Genomic DNA, 22,280 nt, shown 5'->3' with positions numbered 1-22,280 from the left:
AATGTTTCACTATAAAGCTGCTTAGAATGAAGGTCTTCCAGAAGCCATCTGCACAATTTTCCATGTGACCAGGAAATATATCCCCTCCAAAGGCACGAAATCATGTTGGTGTATTGTGTTGGGGATTACACTGATTAATAATCTGAAACTTGAAAAACAAAAAAAGAAGAATTTTTCTTTCTTCAGCTGTGCCACACGGCATGTGGGATCTTAGTTCCCTAACCAGGGATCAAAACCACATCCCCTGAAGTGGAAGCATGGAGTCTTAACCACTGGACCCCCCAGGGAAGTCCCACGAATAACTGTTCTAAAACTTGTCACTCATCTGTTTAAAATCTGTCCATAGGTTTCCACTGACCTGAGAGCAACATCCAAAGGCTTTACCTAGCAGATAAAACCCTTCATCCACGGGCTTCCCTGGTGGCGCAGTGGTTGAGAATCTGCCTGCTAATGCAGGGGACACGGGTTCGAGCCCTGGTCTGGGAAGATCCCACATGCCGCGGAGCAACTAGGCCCGTGAGCCACAACTACTGAGCCTGCGCGTCTGGAGCCTGTGCTCCACAACAAGAGAGACTGCGATAGTGAGAGGCCCACGCACCGCGATGAAGACTGGTCCCCGCTTGCCGCAACCAGAGGAAGCCCTCGCACAGAAATGAAGACCCAACACAGCCAAAAATAAAAATATAAATAAATAAAGGCAGCTCTTTGTGGTCAGTGCGGCTACATTTAAAAAACAAAAAAAAACAAAAAACAAAAAAACCCTTCACCCTCTTCTTCTGGCCCTCTTAACCCTCTCCACCTTCATTTCCACTCTTCAGCATAAAATCTGTTGATCTCAGGGAAGCAGACCTGAGATGGGAGTAGACGTGCAAGAGACTTTTTGGGGAAAATGCCTGTGAAGGGTAAAGGTGGGGAAGCAGGAGTAGGCAGGGAGAGACTTCAGACTTTGATGCAGGTCTGGCACCTATGAAAGGATAGGAAAGAGGATGAGTTGGGAAGAGTCTCAGACTGCAGACAAATCTAAAAGTTCGAGCCATGCTGATGGGGAGTCCTCAAGGCAAAGCTGGCCAGCAGAGGAGTCCCACATCACACAGGGCTGAGCCTGCACCAGCAGTCCCACCGGGCTCTGTGACTGAGGGGAGGGAAGGGAAGCAAGGAAAGAGGAGAAGGAGGGAGAGGGAGAGAGACCGTGTTTTGTTCACCCTGGTATACCAAATGACTATCACATTAGTGGCATATAGCTCAATCTTAGTAAATGTTTACTGAATGAATGATGGACTAAGTTTGATGGGGGCACAGAGGAAGGAGCCATTAATCATGTCTGGGAGGGAAATGGAAGTATTTACCAACATGCTTAAAATATTAAGACTGAGTTGTGACTGGTGGAAGGCTCTAACTCACAGAGTGTAGCTTCCAATCTGGTCTTCTCTGACTTCTCTCAACAAGGGCAGATACCAAGCTAGAATGAACATAGAAGGGGGACAGGTCTACTTCCTTCTCAGAAGAAGTGGAAATTTTGTTTGTTTGTTTGTTTACAATTGTTATCAATAATAATGATATATATGTGTATGCAAATGAGAGGAGTAAACCAAACTATTAGTTACAGTTGTCTTTGAAAAGGTACTTATAGACGCCTTTTTTAAAATTTTATTTATTTATATTTTATTTTTGGCTGTGTTGGGTCTTCGATTCTGTGCGAGGGCTTTCTCCAGTTGCGGCAAGCGGGGGCCACTCTTCATCGCGGTGCGTGGGCCTCTCACTATCGCGGCCTCTCTTGTTGCGGAGCACAGGCTCCAGACGCGCAGGCTCAGTAGTTGTGGCTCACGGGCCTAGTCGCTCTGCGTCATGTGGGATCTTCCCAGACCAGGGCTCGAACCCGTGTCCCCTGCATTGGCAGGCAGACTCTCAACTACTGCGTCACCAGGGAAGCCCCGAAGTGGAAATTTTTAAAGCTTTATATTCTGGGAAGCAAATCACAATTTTAGAGGTGATGTATTTGAATCTCCAAGAACTCAGAGAAGATAAGGGGAAGAAGCAACGGGGAAAACTGCCAAAGAGAATGTGAGGTGTATCTAGGAAATCTTTTCATAAGCATTCAGTATATGAATGATTCTGGCCAGGGGAGTTATTATTGCTTCCCATTCCCCCTACTGAGAGATCCTTCTTCATCAAAATAACCATCAGCAATGAAATTATAATAGCCAGTATCTAATCCTTTCAAAGTTAGATTTATGGATTGTATCATGATCATTAGGGACATTATTTATCTGAGCAAAACAGGAAACAAATACACTTCCCAGGGACCTGTAACTCCAATACGGTACCATCTGTAGTATTATAGTTAAGAAGTCATTACAAACGCCAAGTTACTTCCTGATGCATCAATGTATACATCACAGCAGGAATTCCCTCTGATTCCAGCCTTGCCTAGACCCTTAAAATCAATTGCTATAATCCTCAATCCCACTCCACATCTGCTTTATTGTGAGGAAAAGAAATGCATTCACAGCAACTCTTGAGTGAAAGAGTTCTAGAAATAAATACAGAGATGAGGAAGGTCCTGTAACTCCATCCCTCTGCTATCATCACTAATTACCCCTCTTCCATTCCAAGCCTCCCCAGGTTATGCTTGCCTGCCTGCTTGCCTAGAAGTCAGATATGTCAAAGGAGATGGCCCCAGAAGCCCAAGTCAAAGCAGCCTTAGGCGTAAGTGAAACTGAGAGTCATATGCACTATAAGGGACCCAGAGAAGAGCCTCCAGCCTCCGAAAATTCTCTCTCACTGACATTTGTACTAAGGCTGAAATTTCTATACTGAAATTTTTCTTCTAAAGGAAGAAGGCATTATCAGAAACCAAGATCTTGCATAGCAACAGAACTCATCTGTATCCACTTTCCCTTACCTCCAAACAAACTTCCCTAACAGTATATACTCCCCTCCTGAAATACGATGGTCGGTCACTTGCCTTCAGATAAGAAACAGAGTTCACCCGGATCATGAAGTTGGGGGAAGGTGGTCATTTCTAGACCAATCTCGCTTGGACAGCAGAACTTCCTGCCTAGGAGGTAGGTGTTATTATCTCCTTTACACAGATGAAAAACCAGTGTAGAAATGCCCCCAATTGTTAAATACCTCACTCAAACACACCTCTGAGGGGCTGCATTTCATAGCCAGCTAGTAAATGAAGGTACTCTACCTGGGAAGCTCACACTCCCTTTTCTCACGCTCTCAGCTCCTTCCCATCCTTCAGAACTTAGCTTAACTGCTACCATCTCAGAGCAGCCTTCCCTGGCCACTCAGTCTAAAGTTGGTCATCTCTATTTTCTCTCACAGTACCCTATTATTTTCCTTCATCACATTTATTATGGTTTGTAAGTATATACTTACTCCTCTGTTTGCTTATATTCGGTCTGGTTTTTGCAGTAGACTGTAAACTCCACAAGTGCAGAGATCATCCCTCTCCTCAGCAGAACAGCCTTGTACATAATTGATGCTCAATAAGCATTGCCTAAATGAATAATGGGTAGAGTTGCATTTCTAATCCAAATCGCCTAATTATTACCACTATGCGCACTGCCTCCCCGTAAATGTGAGAATAAACTCCATTTGAAGCCTGAAGCCTCTCATTCAGTAAGACTTCTTCCATTGGAGCTGAGGTGATTGCACAAAATTCTCTCGCAGCCCTCAAGGACAGGCTGCTCATCCCCATCATGCTCCTCAATCCCTGGGGTCAGCCTGGGCAATCTCCCTGGGGACTTTCTCCAAGTTGTTCTGATTTGACCTTCAAAACTCCACCACCACCCTTGAAGCTCAAACCATCTGATTCTAGCACCGGATTAGGTTTCAGCATCTATATTTATTCACATTATCCTAAAAGTATACACGAGTTTTCTAGAGCAGAGGTACTATTACTTACAGCAATAACCACATCAGTTCTCCTCTGGCTCAATTCTTTCCTTTGCGGCTATGCGATGAGAACCAGAGGTCAGCCTACCTATACCAGGATCTATACTATAGGGAAGGGACCCAAAACATGAAGCTGCGAGCTTATCTAGGATGAGGGCAGCTGTCCCCTTTCCCCTGTGAGAGAGAAAAAACTTTTCTCCCCAATGCAAACAAATGAACCTTGGGAAGAGAAGGGAATGACTCCTGAGTTCTGGTCCTTTGGAATATAAATAAATGTCTCCAGGAAGAAGCCAAGCATCTACAAATTAACAATCTCTTCAACGTCTCCATGATACTAGGTTTCATTCCTCTTCTGAAATGTAAGCATTTACCTTGGGAGGTAAACTTCTCAGGATGGTCTCTTACTTACTGTCTAACCACCCTTTAAATACAAGACTTGTCCTGTGACCCCGATCCCAGGTTTCTTTGCTCAGAGAGCCTTAACCATACGGAAACATAAAAATATTTTCTCTACAGCCCCACACCACCCTCTGGTCCTGCTCGAGCTGCCATCTCCTGATTTCCTATTCATTCTTCCATTTTCATGAGCAACTTTAGGTATCAGCTCTTGAATCTCCTCTAAATTCTGCCATCATCCTGGAGAATTCTAACACCCTTGTGGACAAATGTTGGGGAAGTGGGGAAGCCTGATACTCAGACAAAACTGAGGTAACCAGCATGAAAAGCATATCAGTCAGGGTCAAATCTGGAAAACAGTAACCACTCTACGTACTCCAAGTATGGAGGGTTTAACACAAGGAATTAGAGGTAGCTAGAAGAGCTGGGGAAGTGAAACTCAGGAAATTCACTGCTAAAAAACCTGTGCTTACATGAAAGCAACCTAAGTGTCCATCAACAGATGAATGGATAAAGAAGATGTGGCACATATATACAATGGAATATTACTCAGCCATAAAAAGGAACGAAACTGAGTTATTTGTAGTGAGGTGGATGGACCCAGAGTCTGTCATACAGAGTGAAGTAAGTCAGAAAGAGAAAAACAAATACCGTATGCTAACACATATATATGGAATCTAAAAAAAAAAAAAATGGTTCTGAAGATCCTAGGGGCAGGACAGGAATGAAGAAGCAGACATAGAGAATGGACTTGAGGACACCGGGAGGGGGAAGGGTAAGCTGGGATGAAGTGAGCGAGTGGCATGGACATATACACACTACCAAATGTAAAATAGATAGCTAGTGGGAAGCAGCTGCATAGTGCAGGGAGATCAGCTCAGTACTTTGTGACCATCTAGAGGGGTTGGATAGGGAGGGTGGGAGGGAGACACAAGAGGGAGGGGATATGGGGATATATGTATACGTATAGATGATTCACTGTGTTATACAGCAGAAACTAACACACCATTGTAAAGCAATTATACTCCAATAAAGATGTTAAAAAAAAACCTGTGCTTATAGCATAGACTTGAATGTCTTATAAGAAGCTCCCTAAGACGTTGCTTCAAATGCCATGTCTTTATCTCCCCTCAGCACCTCCTAAGAGAGTAATGGCCTCTCCTCCCCAACCTTCCCATCTCCCCTCATTGGTGGACCCTAACCCAGCTTCAGGGTCAGAAGAGGGAAGAGGACTCAGGGAAACTCAGGTTTCTGCCCTAAAAAAGAGATCATACAAGGGGTTTGAAGCTGATTCCAAGTTGACAACAGATAATCCAGCACAAGGCTAGAGTCATGGTCTTCTCTGTTTCTTCTCCTATTTGAAAGCATTTATGATAGAGAATCCCTCCGACAGCTTTTGCTTTTATTCTTCTCAAGAGATGGCCTCTGGGAGCCATTTGCTGGAGAGAACTGCTTTCACTATATATTTGGTCATCCCAACCAGGAAGTCCTCAACTTTCTTTTCAGCAAAGATAAACTGCTCCAATAAAAATTAAAAAAATAAAAAGATAAACACAGAGAGATGATGATACCCCTAAACCATCTCTTAAATACTAAATTAAAATGTTGAATATAAATCTACAAATGGAATGTAGCAGCTTCCTGAATACATCCAGAAGTGGTTCCATTGCTACATTTTCAAGGAGCCCATTCTGGACCATTTTCATTAGGGAAGAATTTCCTCTTAAATCATGAAATTCAAACCATGAATATCAAATATCCTTTAGTGTTTCAGGTTTTCATGACTGAAAACTTCGGTGCTTTTTCTGCTACATTAAGTATAAATGGAAAAGTAAAATAGTTGAATGAGTGGTGGCATGAAATTTCATTTAACTCAGCATGAACCCACAGAAACCAAGGAACATGAAAAGTTCATCAGTTTAAAAAGGGATTGAGGGGCTTCCCTGGTGGCACAGTGGTTAAGAATCCACCTGCCAATGCAGGGGACACGGGTTCGAGCCCTGGCCCGGGAAGATCCCACATGCCGCAGAGCGACTAAGCCCGTGCGCCGCAACTACTGAGCCTGCGCTCTAGAGCCCACAAGCCACAACTACTGAGCCCACGTGCCACAACTACTGAAGCTTGCACGCCTAGAGCCCGTGCTCTGCAACGAGAAGCCACGACAATGAGAAGCCTGCGCACCGCAACGAAGAGTAGACCCCGCTCACTGCAACTAGAGAAAGCCCGTGCACAGCAACAAAGACCCAACACAGCCAAAAATAAATAAATAAATTGTTTTAAATATAAAAAATAAAAAGGGATTGAGGGGGCTTCCCTGGTGGTGCAGTGGTTAAGTATCCGCCTGCCAACGCAGGGGGCACGGGTTTGAGCCCTGGTCCGGGAAGATCCCACATGCCACAGAGCAACTAAGCCCATGCACCACAACTACTGAGCCTGTGCTCTAGAGCCCACGAGCCACAACTACTGAGCCCTCGCCCCACAACTACTGAAGCCCTCATGCCAAGAGCCCGTGCTCCGCAACAAGAGAAACCACTGCAATGAGATGCCTGCGCACCACAACCAAGAGAAGCCCCCGCTCGCCGCAACTAGAGAAAGCCCACGTGCAGCAACGAAGACCAAACACAGCGAAAAATAAAAATAAATAAAATAAATTTATTTTAAAAAATAGAAAAGGGATTGAACTCATTAATGAAAAACTAAAAAATGCTATCCAGCTTGAAATTAACCTCCTAGATCTTGAAAGATGGAAGCACACCTATATGGTCTGCTCTAAAAACTTTGTGTTAAGGTACATTTTTAAAAATCAAAGTATACCATAGAAGCATGGATGGTACCTTACTGTTGTACAGCATTTATTGAACAATTGCTGAGTAAAAAGCTAGGTAAGAATTAAGAATGTGCCCTGAAGGCAGGGGATGGAGAGTAGAAGTATAGCTGTTCCAAGGAACATAAAAATAGACCAATAATCAACTACCAGATGACCTGATGTAATTGGAAACTGAAAACTGAAGGTAAAGAGATAATCTGATCTGCAAAGAGCCCTCTGCACATGTATAGTTTCTCGTGTGTGTGTGTGTGTATACATATATCTATCTATATATATATATATATATATAGTTGGACACAAAAAGGAAATTCAGAAAGAATTACCCCCCGTATGAATCTTACCTTCTCACTGTCCCTTCAAACAGGCTATGACCACTCCTGCCTCAAAACAATAACTGGAACTTTTCCTGCTCCTCTACCTCCCTCTGGTCCTCCTCAGAGCACTCCTTTTCTGAATGAGAACACTTACTGGCAGAAGCATACAGTATCATATACTAGGTCCCATGCTAGATTTGGAGGGTACAAGTCAAATACAATACAGTCTTATTTCACAGAGCAGAAGAAAATAGAGAACCCAAATTATTGCCTATCCAGAATCCTGCCCTTCTGGGAACAGTAACCTCCCACCAAGGCACATGGAAAGTACCTTCAAAAGAGGGGAAAAAAAAAAAATCAGGCTATCTGCTGACACTGAGGAACTTGGGTTTGAAATAATCACTCAGGAAAATGAGATTATCAATGACATTTTACATATCTTTTTTTTTTTTTTTTTTTTTTTTTTTTTTGGGATTTTTTTTTTTTTTAATTCAGACAGAAAGTCACAAAAATTATACTCATCCTCATCAGTTCACTCAGTCCCATGTAATTAATTTCTTTTTTTTCATCTTGATCTTTTGTTAGCACTTTTATGAGTTCATCAGTTTTTCATTAGAGTTCTGAAAATGCTTATTCATTCAGTTCAGCAGTACAGTCAGTTACCAGAAACCTGTACTTGTCAGAGTCTTTTCCATGAATTTCTTGAAGATGAAACTCTTTTATAGGAACATATTTGCAAAATCATCAGAGTACACCCAGAACTGTCTGTAAATGACAAAAGACTTAAAAATGACCATGGTTAAAGATTTGATGAAAGTTCATAATAATGCAGTTGACAAGAAAATTAGTTATTTCTGAGATATACATTTTAAAGTAATAACTAGGATTATTACTTATAACATTATACCAGAACATATAAGATTTTTAGACGTTTCCTGTAATGTCTGAAACATTTATATTAACATATTTCCATACATATTTCCATACAAATACAAATATAAGATTTTTAGAAATTTCATGTAATGTCTGAAACATTTATATTAACATATTTCCATACATATTTCCATACAAATACAAATATAAGATTTTTAGAAATTTCATGTAATGTCTGAAACATTTATATTAACATATTTCCATACATATTTCCATACAAATACAAATATAAGATTTTTAGAAATTTCATGTAATGTCTGAAACATTTATATTGACATATTTCCATACATATTTCCATACAAATACAAATATAAGATTTTTAGAAATTTCATGTAATGTCTGAAACATTTATATTAACATATTTCCATACATATTTCCATACAAATACAAATATAAGATTTTTAGAAATTTCATGTAATGTCTGAAACATTTATATTAACATATTTCCATACAAATAACCCAATGAAACAGTAATAATACTCATTATAAAGTTAATTTTATTGATTGATTGTCACAATCGTTTTTCAATATCAGGATCTCCCTTCAAGAGGTTTGTAAATTTATTTTCCTTGTAGAAAACATGCTTGTCAAGAATAATTTTTTAATTACTTTATGTTTTTATATACAAAGAGGGGGGAGGATTCTTTGAAAAATACAGAACCCAGTTAACAGTGGTTACTCTAGAGGATGAAATTTTTAAAAAAAAGATATTCTCACTTTTCATTTTGTACAGTTTAGTTTTGCTTGAATTTCTTCTTATAACAATTATTTGGTTATTTTTTAAATATTTGTTTATTTATTTATTTATTTGGCTGCATCAGGTCTTAGTTGCAGCATGTGAGATCTAGTTCCCGGACGAGGAACTGAACCCAGACCCGCTGCCCTGGGAGCACGGTCCCGACCACTGGGCCACCAGGGAAGTCCCTGGGTTTTTGGGGTTTTTTTTAAATAATTTGAAAGAAAAACAGAGATTTCTAACCTGGAAGTAAAAGATTAACACTTTTTCAGTGTCTGGTCCCCTAGTCAAGTTTAAATGTCTTTATGATTTTATGACTCAGAGTGGAAGCTTTCTCCTTCCCATGTCTTTGTTTTTCTTTTGGCCACACCATGCTTCTTGTAGGATTTTAGTTTCCCGACCAGGGATGGAACTGGGCGCTCAGCAATGAGAGCACGCGGTCCCAACCACTGGACCGCCAGGGAATCCCCCTCTTTCCCACATCTTAAGATGGCCTAAGAGATAGAGAATCTCTCGTCCATTAGAAATTATATTCATCTTTGACAGAGACTCAACCGTTCTCTCACGTTTTTTAAAAAAAGAAGAAGAAGAAGAAGAAGAAGAAGGCATTCCCTGGCTGATATGGTGGCTCCATGATGTCATCAGTGTCTTGGCCTCCTATTTTTTTCTCCACCATCCTCAGCACATGTATTCTAACCTCAAGGTCCTACCACATTTACAATGTGGCAAAAGGAGCTTGCAGACTGAGTTAGCCCCCTTTTGAAGGTACTTTCCATGAAGCCCCCACTCAGCAACTTCCCCTATACCCATTGGCCAGAATTAGTCACATGTCCACCCCTAACTGCAGAGGATGCTGAGTAATGCAGTTTTCAGCTGGTGTACTGCCACCCTGACCAAAGAGAAGGTTCTGTTTATTAAGGATGAAGAGGAGACTAGCATTGAGTACGCCACTAACAGTCTCCATAGTTACCTGAACCTTGAGATGAAAACATTTTGAGTAAATTTTTTAATAAATTATTTATCTTACCCTATAACTGACTTGGCATTTCTCAGATTTCCCATCCATGCTCCGGGTTGTACAGCTTTAGTGCCCCCATGATCCTTCCAGGCTGTAAACATACCAGAAGGTCGCAGTACCCCAAGCCCTAGCTCCAACAGTTTCTCTCACCTCGCCAGCTCCCTCCTCCCACTCACAAGCAGGGGAGCTGCCCTCGGGCTCAGGTGCACCTTGGCTCAGCTTCCTGGCGCTTACCCTGCTCCTGCTTTGCCATCTGGTTTCCCTCCTGCTTTTCCCAACTCCCAGGTATGTCTTTTTAAAATTATCTCCATTGAGTGATTGCAAATTCATACGAATGCTGACTGCAGCTTATATAAAATGTGAACTGAAAGTCTTACAGTTTTAGGACAAATTTATGGAAATAAATCCACATATGCAAATGTTTCATAAGAGGAATATTACTGTAAATGCAAGACAAGGATTCAAACAGATGGAGACAAAATATAGAAAGGAATAGAAAGGCAGAGAAAGAAAAAGAAACAGAGTCTGTCTCTTCCTTTAAGTATTGCTGAAAATTCCTTATCTGCCATGTACAATCTAGATAGATTTGGGGAGAAAAAGTAGAAGCAAGATGCTCTTGAGGATATTTTTCTTCCTGTTAGAATGTTGGTTTCTTAAGAAGAGCAACTATGCCACCCGTATATTTCATCAAGGACCTTGAATTCTGATAAAAATTTGGTAAGTCCTAAGTGATGGTCCTTAAATAATATATTATGTTGAAACACTGACATGGGAACTGGACAACATACTCAGTAGCATAAACAAAGCTAACCCTTTCCTCTAGGCTAGTTACAGAATAGAGAAGAGAAATTTACAGGAGAAAAAAAACCGGAACTGAATAGAGTCAGAAATAGACCCTCATAAATATAGTCAACTCATCTTTGATAAAGGAGCAAAGATAATACAATGGAGCAAAGATAGTCTTTTCAACAAATGGTGCTGGACGTCCACATACCAAAAAAAAAAAAAAACGTACCTAGATACAGACCTTACACCCTTCACAAAAATTAACTCAAAATGGATCACAGATCTACATGTAAAATGCAAACTATAAAACACCTAGAAGATAACACAGGGGAAAGGCCAGAAAAACTTGGGTATGGCAATGACATTTTAGATACAACACCAAAGGCATGGTCCATGAAAGAAATAATTGATAAGCTGGACTTCATTAAAATTAAAAATTCTGCTTTGTGAAAGACACTGTCAAGAGAATGAAAAGACAAGCCACAGACTGGGAGAAAATATTTGCAAAAGATAAGTCTGATAAAGGACTGTTATCCAAAATATACAAAGACTCTTAAAAAACAATAATAAGAAAACAACCCAATTAAAAAAATGGGCCAAAGACTTTGACACCTCACCAAAGAAGATATACAGATGGCAAATAAGCACACGTACAGATTCTCTACACCTTATGTCATCAGGGAAATGCAAATTAGAACAACAATGAGAAAACACTACACACCTATTAAAATGGCCAAAAGTCACAACACTGACATTAGCAAATGCTAATGAGGATGCGGAGCAGTAGGAATTCTCATTCACTGCTAGTGAGGATGTAAAATGGTACAGCCACTTTGTAAGACAGTTTGGCAGTTTCTTACAAAACTAAACGTACTTTTACCATAAAATCCAGCCATTGCACTCCTTGGTATTTACCCAAAAAAGGTGAAAACTTATGTCCACACAAAAACCTGCACACAGATGTTTATAAGAGCTTTGTTCATAATTGCTAAAACTTGGAAGCAAACAAGTTGTCTTCAGTAGGGTAATGGATAAATAAACTATGGTATATTCAGACAAGGGAATATTATTCAACACTAAAAAGAAATGAGTTATTGAGCCATGAAAAGACATGGAAAAACCTAAATGCATAATATTAAGTGAAAAGGGTCAATCTGAAAAGGCCACATACTGATTCCACTTATATGACAATCTAGAAAAGGCAAAACTATAGAGACAGCAGTTGCTACGGGGTGGCAGGGGGTGGGGTAGAATAGCTGGATCACAGAGGATTTTTAGAGCAGTGAAAATACTCTGAATGGTCCCATAATGATGGATACATGTCATAACACATTTGTCCAAACCCACAGAACGCACAACACCATGAGTGAACCATAATGTAAATTATGGACTTCAGGTGATGCTGATGTACCAGCATAGGATCATCCGTTGTAACAAATGTACCACTCTGGTGGTGGATGTTGATGATAGGGGAGGTCATGCATGTGTAGAGGCAGGAGAGGTATAAAAAAAATCTCTGTACCTTCCCCCCAGTTTTGCTGTGAACCTAAAACTGCTCCTTAAAAAGTGTCATAATAATAAAAGAAAAAAGGGGAACTGAACAAGTACTGTAGCATGCTCACAATCACCATGCGTACCCTTTGATGGATGGAAAAACTGAGTTTCAAAGAGACTAAATAATTTTCCAAGACCACACACATCTACTTGACCTTCAGACTTTTTCGTATGACCAGCTACACTGTTGAAAAGCTTAAAATAAGGACTAAAATGGCCTCCCTTGATTTAGGCATTTGCTCTGTCGCAGGAAAATTTTGCATTTAGTGAAAATCTGAATCACAAACCCTATCTTTGGCATTATCTTACATTAAAAATTAAAGCTGTGGGACTTCCCTGGTGGTGCAGTGGTTAAGAATCCGCCTGCCAATGCAGGGGACACGGGTTCGAGCCCTGGTCTGGGAGGATCCCACGTGCCGCAGAGCAACTAAGCCGGTGCTCCAAAAAACTACTGAGCCTGCACTCTAGAGCCTGCAAGCCACAACTACGGAGCCCGAGTGCCACAACTACTGAAGTCCGTGCACCTAGAGCCAGTGCTCCACAACAAAGAGAAGCCACCGCAATGAGAAGCCTGTGCACTGCAACGAAGAGTAGCCCCCGGTCTCCACAACTAGAGAAACCCTGCATGCAGCAACAAAGACCCAATGCAGCCAAAAATAAATAAATAAATTTTATTAAAAAAAAATTAAAGCTGGATTTGATACTAAAACATGATTTTGAGAAGCACTGCTTTTTTAAAACATTGAAATGTGAATTGACCTTGATACAAAAATTTTACTTCTCCTCTTTTATAAGCAGATTTTTCAAATGACTTAAAAGAAGGCTAAAAAGTGTTATGGTGAACTAACACCACTTCAAATACATTCCAATGAACATTACTTGGAAGAGGATTAAGATGAATGTCTTTAAATGCTCCATACAGAGATAAAGGCAGTTAAAGGTATGCTTTCTCACAGACTTCTTATTTATTTATTTATTTATTTATTTATTTATTTATTTATTATTGGCTGTGTTGGGTCTTCGTTTCTGTGCGAGGGCTTTCTCTAGTTGTGGCAAGTGGGGGCCACTCTTCATCGCGGTGCGCGGGCCTCTCACTATCGCGGCCTCTCTTGTTGCGGAGCACAGGCTCCAGACGCGCAGGCTCAGTAATTGTGGCTCACGGGCCCAGTTGCTCCGCGGCATGTGGGATCTTCCCAGACCAGGGCTCGAACCCGTGTCCCCTGCATTGGCAGGCAAATTCTCAACCACTGTGCTACCAGGGAAGCCCCCCTCACAGATTTCTTGATGAGACACTTCCTAGGAGTCATGCAGGGAAATTAACAGCCAAGCAAACCACAACTGGCCCAAGTCATCTCAAAACTGAAGTTCACTGACAATATGGTTGTTTCTCCCTAAGTACCCCTGTCCAGACTCCTCTTTGATCCCCTGGGCCTCTGGGGCCCCTGAGGTTTCTACCCTCATCTTTTAATCAGTTCTGTAACCTTTGAATTGGGATCCTTCCCTTGCAGGTTTCACCAGTTCTCTTTGTTTGAGGCTGGAGTCTCACAGGGAAGTGAATCATGAACTGCTCTTAACCCAGCAGTGGGATTTCTACAGATTATCTATTTCACAGCTTTTGACTTTACCATCTTCCTGGTATCACAGAGGCCTCTAAGATGACTTACTGTATTAGATAGCAATTCAGCTGTAACAAAGATCCAATTAGGAGTGCACATGTTTGTTTGTTTGTTTTTTTAAAGTCCACAGTAAGAAAGCCTAAGGCTACAAAGTTAGCAGAATGAAGGAAATAACAAAGATCAAAGCAGAAATAAATGGAGGCCAGAAAAACAATACAAAAGATCAATGAAACTAAGAGTTAGTTTTTGAAAAGATTAACAAAACTGGCAAAACTTCAGAAAGACACAGGAAGAAAAAAGAGAGGGACTTGTGGTCCAGTGGTTAAGACTCCACACTTCTACTGCAGGGGGCACAGGTTTGATCCCTAGTCAGGGGAACTAAGATCCACGTGCCGTGCAGTGCAGCCAAAAAAAAAAAAAAGAGAGAGAGAAAGACTCAAGTAAAATAAGAAAGGAAAGAGGAAACATTACAACTGATATCACAGAAATACAAAAGACGAGGATCGTAAGAAACCGCTATGAGCAATTATATACCAAAAAAATTGAATAACCTACAAGAAATGGATAGATTCCTAGAAACATACAACCTACCAAGACTGAATTATAAAGAAATAGAAAATCTGACAAGTAAAATTGAATCAGTAATCAAAAATCTCCCAACAAAGAAAAGCGCAGAATCAGATGATTTCCCTGGTGAATTCTACCAAACATTAAAGGATTAATACCAATCCTTCTCAACTCTTTGAAAAGACTGAAGTGGAGGAAACACTCCCAAACACGTTTTATAAAGCCAACATTCCCTTGATACCAAAGCCAGATAAGGATACTATAAGAAAAGAGAACAGAATGGTGGTTACCAGGGCCTGGAGTGCGGGGGAAAATGGAAATGTTGATCAAAGGGTACAAAGTTCCAGGTATAAGATGAGTAAGTTCTGAGGATCTATGTACAGTATGGGGATTATAGTTAACAATACTGTATTATATGTTTGAAAGTTATTAAGAGAGTAGATCTTAAATGTTCTCACCACAAAAAGGAAATGGTAATTATGTGAGGTGATAGAGGTATTAACTAACACTACTGTGGTAATCATTTTGCAATACGTGTATCAAGTCAATACATTGCATACCTTAAACTTGCACAATGTTATATGTCAATTATATCTCAAAAAAGCTGGGAAAAAAAAAAAAAACAATTTTCCATAACAACAACAAAAAGCCCAGGGCTGGTATGGCCGTTCCCTAATGGGAGGTGGGCATTATAGACAATAATAATAAAAGTAATATAATACATAACAATTATTTAGCACATGATATATGTGGCAGGGACTGTTCTAAATACTTTACTTATAAACTTTATCTTAGCTAATTCTCTTATCACCCCTCTGAGGTAGTTGTTGCTGTTGTTATTATTATTATTATTCCTGCATTACAGATGTGGAAACTGAGGCATAGAAAGATTTAAGAACTTACAAGCAAAGAGGTAAACTCATACCAAGGATTCAAACCCAGACCAAGCTCTTAGCCTGCATATACTGCTTCTACAGTGAATTGTTCCCCTTAAGTTACTTATAAAAGGCTCCTCTTCTCTTTCTACAATCAGTCACTGTCAATACTCTTTTTTTTGTTCAAACAGTCCCCCAGTATTGCCAAGAGTAATCCCTTCAAGCTGACTTGAATATCTTTTCACACACACCCCCATTAGTCTTTGAGTATTTCCCTTCTTTCTTGCCCAACAAGATGTCTCACTTCATCTTGTGTTTTCCCTGCCCCCAGACTTCTCCCAGATTCTTCAGGGAGCTCTGAAGAATCAATATTTTTAAGTATCTATCAAAAAAATGTATTTAAAAATATCTCCAAAGCAACCCATACCAACTAACACATTTAACAAGGTAGAGTAAAATAATTTGCCAGTTCATTAATGAGGGTCATGGTTGAATTTTTATTATCAAGAAAAAATGTTTAAAGTAATAGATTTCGTCTTCATTAAAGTAATAATTCCTTAAGGAGTCAAAGACATGCTGGATGAGTACAGCCAGGACTTCAGGATTTGATCCTCATAGTGGAGAGCCAGGCTCAGTTCAAAACTTCATAGGCGGGACTTTCCTGGTGGCGCAGTGGTTAAGAATCCGTCTGCCACTGCAGGGGACAGGGGTTTGATCCCTGGTCCAGGAAGATCCTACATGCCGCAGAGCAACTAAGCCCGTGTGCCACAACTACTGAGCCCACGCGCCACAACTACTGAAGCTCTCACGCCTAGAGCCCGTGCTCCGCAACAAGAGAGGCCACCACAATGAGAAGTCCGCGCACCGCAATGAAGAGTAGCCCCTGCTTGCCGCAACTAGAGAAAGCCTGCACACAGCAATGAAGACCCAACACAGCCAAAAAAAAAAAAAAAAACTTCATAGTCAATCAAGGCACCAAGTCTTACTTAAACTGACAGAGTCCTTCCCAGAAGACACATAAATGAAATTTAATTTATTAAAATTGTTGATTGTTCTATGCTGTCATCACTGTTAAATCAGATCAAATTAATCACATCAGCATTCCTAAATCCTAAAAGAACTTGGCTCTAATCCTACTCTATGCCCAACATATGGGTACCATAAAAACAAAGCAGGTCATATGAAACAGAAATTTCCCCTTTTGCCCCAAAGGAAATTAATTTCCATAAATCCTAAGAAATTTCTCGGAAGACAAAAATCTACCATGCTCCTCTAAAAACTATTTCACCTGACACCAGAGAAACAAGTCTTATTTTTGCATTTACTTAGTTACAAACATATGAATAAACTAAATGACTCTAGAGCATATTCAGGAAGTAAATGAACCTTGGTATCATACCAAATGCAGGTCTGAATCCCAGCTCTAAACCTTATAAACTCTGTGACCCTAGGTGTGCTATTAAATTCCTCTGTGCCTCAAGTCTCCTCATCTTTTTTTTTTTTTTTTAAGTCTCCTCATCTTTTAAGTAGATTATTGTGGGAGTCAAAAAAGACAATTCATTCAAGTACATGGGACAAATCCTGGCGAGTAAGTGCTTAATAAGGGCTAGCTATTGCTATTACAGGCTTTCTTCTCTTATCTCTAATGACTGCAATTCCCAGTGCCACCCATATTAGTCAGATTAGGACAAGTGATTCTTCAGTGACAAATTAATCCAAAATCTCACTGGCTTAAACATGTAAAAGTTATTTTACACTCAAGCAAAGACCACTGTAGGTCCTGGCAACTCTCTGGGGCAGCTGTCCCCATGTGGTGACTCAACAATTCAAGTGCTAACTTTAGGTTCTCTGCCATCCAGCTGCCAGGCACCCACCCATACCCCAACCCTCTGTCCCCAGACTAGCCTCTCTGCCTCATACTGGTACCAAATGGGAGAGCCTGTGCTTAAGGAAGAAATCAGGCCTCACAGGAGACATTCAAGCAAAGTTTAGCTGCTTTTCCAGAACAGAAAGGAAACTCATGCATCAGAAAAAGTGACTGATAAACATACCAAAAGAATATGGCTGCACAAATACCAGAATCTGATCAGATAAAATAGTTCAATGAACTTCTTGGAACCTACTATAAACTTAAAGAAACATGCTTTTTGGACTGTGTTAAAGACTTCACAGGAAGAGAAGTAATACCTGTTGAGATAACCTGCTCAGAACATTGCTTATAGAAATATTTTTAAATGATGCAAAGAATATCCATTAAATTTCAGGAATATCATATTCAGCAGAATGAAGCCCTGGCAGCAAAAGCACGACTCTTAACTAACCACAATAGAAAAGTCCTGGTGGATGGACTTTCAGCAAAGGACTGCCAACAGCTATTGCACTGGAAATGAGGATTCATCTGATAGAACCCCTTGAAAGCAGTAGCCACCAGGTTAAACTGTTTGTCATGACTGTTTGGCAAATGGAAACTAGTGAGAAACAAAGTTGCAATTTACCAGGAATAATCAAAACAGAAGGTCTTACTGTTTAGTTAAAATAATAAGGTGCAACATTTGTTGTGGTTTTAAGATTGAGCAGCTTGGCCACTTGATTAGAAAAATAAACCATTATTTCTTCAACTGTGACTATTAATTTTAAAGCAAAATATGTGTTCAATCGTGTATAAGAAAAAAGTTTTATTACTAAAAGTGAAATAAATGAAAATATCACTGACTAGTTGTTTATACCCTATAGTACCATAGTATTCTGACCAGTCTGTGGACACCTTGAAATGTTTTTCAATAGGAATTATCCTCTAGATATTCCTGTTCATTTACATCTGCCTCACACTGATGGTAAATACATAAAACACTTACTTGCTTTAAAAGAAAAATAATTCAGGCTGCTTTCACACTGTGGTTATCTCACCATGTAGCCTCCTTCATGATTGCTAAGACAAGAGAACAGAATGAAAGGATTGTGTTTGCTTTTCTACTGTGACACGTCACTCCCATTAACATTTACCTGGCCAGAGCTGTCACATGGCTCCGCTTAGGTGCAAGCAGACTGCAAATTGTAGCCTTGTATTCCCAGGAAAGAAAGGAGAACTGGATATTGGTTTGCACTACTAACTTTTACTTTTTCTCTAAGTATTGAAGTTACTAATACAAACTATAGTAAACAGATGGGATATCTTGAGTCCTGACTTCATGCTTAATCAATATCTTGTATAGGCTAGTCTCATACAGAAAATAAAGACAAAAATTTTTAATTGCAATGGTAATAAAATTGACACTTTTCAAGCTTACTTCCTTAAAAAAAAAAAAAAAACTTCCCACAGACTATTGTTTTCATGAGAAAGGAGCTCATTACTCTTTTGCTTTTTTTCAAGTGGGATTGTTTTTTTGTTTTGTTTTGTTTTGGCTGCATTGGGTCTTCGTTGCTGCATGCTGGTGTTCTCTAGTTGCGGCGAGAGAGGGCTACTCTTCATTGCAGTATGTGGGTTACTCATTGCGGTGGCTTCTCTTGTTGCGGAGCACAGGCTCTAGGTGCACAGGCTTCAGTAGTTGTGGCGTGAAGGCTCAGTAGTTGTGGTGTGTGGGCTTAGTTACTCCACGGCATGTGGAATCTTCCCGGATCAGGGATCGAACCCGTGTCCTCTGCACTGGCAGTTGGATTCTCAACCACTGCACCACCAGGGAAGTCCAGAAAGGAGCTCATTACTCTTTTATGGCAATACTGACTGGCATTTCAAAAAAAAACCCTAGGTCTTAATTATACTGTGATTAAAATTCTTATATACTTTTAATTTGCAGATTAACCCTAACATATTTCCACCCTCAGGGAGAAATATTTATCCCAATGCAATAAGAAGTGTAAAGAAATAAATAATGAATGATAATTTTAGAATCACAGAACTTAAAGGGACTTCAAGAGATGTGACTTTATTATGAAACATTTACTGAGCCCTTTCTACATGTCAGCAATACATACATATCACCCTGGAATGGGTGATAGTTCAGGAAACACGAAAATGTGTAAGTCACAGTGTCCCTGCCCAAGAAGCTTACAATGTATAGGGGAAACAGATATTAAAATATTCTGTGAGATCACAGCAGGAATAAATACTTCTGGCTTGAGGAAGGTACGTCAGAGAAAGTTAAATGGAAGAAGTCTCAAATCTGGGCTTTGAAAAGAGAAGAAGTGATGGGGGCAAAGGATGGGTATTCTAGTGTAATGAAACATTAATAAACAAAGGAAAGCAGACCTATTCTGAGAACCACAAGAAGGCTGTCTAGGTCCTCTCAGCAAAGAGTCAATGTGTTCCTCTAATGAGTGCAAGTAAAAAGTAAGCTAGTATATCTCAACCAAGAGAAATTATGTTCTAGTGTTACAATTAGGAGTGAGAAGTTTTAGACCCTACCCTGAAAAAATTTAAGACGTAAAAAGTACATGACATGATCAAATAAATAATGAAAATGACTTTGGTGAGTGTTGTAGCTGATACCACAGTTGGGCCTCAGTCATGGAGAGTGTTGAATGCCAGAGAAAGGACTTTATTCTACGAGCAGGGAAAGGTCGTTACAAGTTCTTAAGAATGACATGAAGCGACTAGATTTCTGTTACATAGGGAAATTAAGGTTGCAGAAAGAATAATAGAGAGGAAAAGTTTAAAAGCAGGTCATTTTCAGAATTCCCTGGCGGTCCAGTGGTTAGGACTCTGTGCTTCCACTGCAGGGGGCACAGGTTCGATCCCTGGTGAGGGAACTAAAATCCCGCATGCCACACAGCGGAGCCAAAAAAAATAAAATAAAATAAAAATAAAAGCAGGTCATTTTGGTAGCTGGTTATAGATGGGGAGTCATGAAGATCTGCCGTAGAGGCAAGGCAATGACAGTAATAGTGGTTGGTGAAAGAAAAGATGAATTTGATGTTAAATTCTTGCAAACTGATCAGTTGTAAATGTAAGGATATGAGAGAAGGATTTAAGAACTACATTCTATCATTTTAGGGAGCACAGCAAGAGGAACTGTGTAAGAGAGAAGCTGATCAATCTATTAGGGACATGTGGAATTTTGAACACTGGCAGGGTTGAGTCCTAGAGCTACGATATACTAACTGATCTTGAACAAGTTACTTAACCTCTAAGTGCCTCTGAGGGTTGAACAAGCTAATGAAAGAGCTTAGTACAATGCCTGAATCATAGCAAGAGATCAACAGTGTTAGCTATTTTTAACTATTACTATTATCATCATCATTATCATTATCACCCATGTGTAGATGCCAAAAAAAACCAAAATGACTGTTGGGAATCACTGCTCATGAGAAAGATGAGGATGTGAAATGGGGATTTATACTAACATAGAGACTAGGATTGAGTATAACAAGAGAGGAGAAGATGGCCAAAGATGGGTGTAGCTTGAGGAGAGGACTGAGATCAGAGCTTTCATTTAAGGGATGGGAAGAACAGTAGAAATGTATGGGGTTCTCTGGGGGACAGGAGCCATTCATCCCTCGGCCCATGATCACTACATGACTGTACCAGACATGTCCAGGCACAAGGAGGCAACATCACTGGAGGCAGATCTTCTCTACAACATTAAATGTCCCCAAAGCTTAAGCCCACTGTTGTTTATCTTACATTACAAGTGTTCAAGACTCAGGATTGTTCTTCATGAATCACAATATCACAGGAAACCTCTCAATCACCTCATCTAATTCTTTATTTCAGGTAAAGAAATTGAGGCCCCATGTGACTTGAGCAGGTCAGACTGGACAAAGTTTAGACTTAGGTTGCCAAACATAATGCCACAAAGCCCATGGGGAATATGTCATTGAATCTAATGGCTTAGGAATATGGTAATGCCTTTAAAGGATTCTCTCTTTCCATCTTCTCAAGAGGCACTTGCATTACTCAGGGTTTCTCAACCTCAGCCCCATTATTAACATTTGGGGCTGAACAACTCTCTGTTGAGAGGGGCCGTCATCCTACTGTAGAATGTTTAGAGCATCCTTTCTACCCGCTAGATGCCAGCACACACCCCTCAACCCGGCTGTGACAATCAAAAACACCTACAGACACTACCACATGTCCTTTGGAGGATAAAACTGCCCCAGGTTGAGAATCACTGTTCTAGCTGATATATGTTAATTTTCTCCATTAAGAAGTGATAAACTCACTCAAATGCCCAGATTTTAAAATACATGCTCAGATTAATACAATTGGAACTTGTTTGCTTTGGGCTAGTGATCTTGGAAAGAATTTATCTGTCTCCTTCAAAAAATGAGGAATTAGAGTTTGGGTATTTGAAATCATAATAGTCGCTGTATCAAATACCCATTCCAATGAATGACCCAAATAAGGCCTCAGTAAATTACTCCAAATCATCATCAAAAAAAAAAAAAATCATGATTAAAGATGAAATACTGTTTTAGGAAATAAAGAAATAAAGTAAAAATTCATCTGTTAGCACTCTACCAAATAAATGTTTAAATACCTAATTTTCTAATCCCACTATACTGTTTTTTCCCAACTATGTTTTACAAAATCCTAGTTCCAAGAGATATTAATAGGCTTTCTGTGGGAAAAGCATTTTATATTCAAGCAAGTTTAGGAAATGCTGGATTAGACAAAGGTAAACACTTTCCCACACAACTCATCAGAGCATTTACTTTGTTTATGAGCAATATAAATCTCCATAAAACACATACAAGTCGAGTTGTTTCTCCATCTTATTTAGCTACACAATGTTTTCATTTGTTTGTTTACAGTT

At 40.0% G+C, this 22,280-nt stretch overlaps 1 pseudogene; it reads left to right on the top strand.

The window, feature by feature from the left end:
• The first annotated feature begins 17,588 nt into the window (after nt 1-17,588).
• Nucleotides 17,589-17,918, top strand: LOC114238609 (mitochondrial import inner membrane translocase subunit Tim9-like; annotated as a pseudogene).
• Nucleotides 17,919-22,280: the final 4,362 nt, after the last annotated feature.

This window comes from Balaenoptera acutorostrata, chromosome 16 (genome assembly GCF_949987535.1).
Source record: "Balaenoptera acutorostrata chromosome 16, mBalAcu1.1, whole genome shotgun sequence".
Classification (NCBI taxonomy): Eukaryota; Metazoa; Chordata; class Mammalia; order Artiodactyla; family Balaenopteridae; genus Balaenoptera; species Balaenoptera acutorostrata.
The sequence above is the reverse complement of the archived record's forward strand: the minus strand, read 5'-3'. Positions and strand labels throughout refer to the sequence as shown.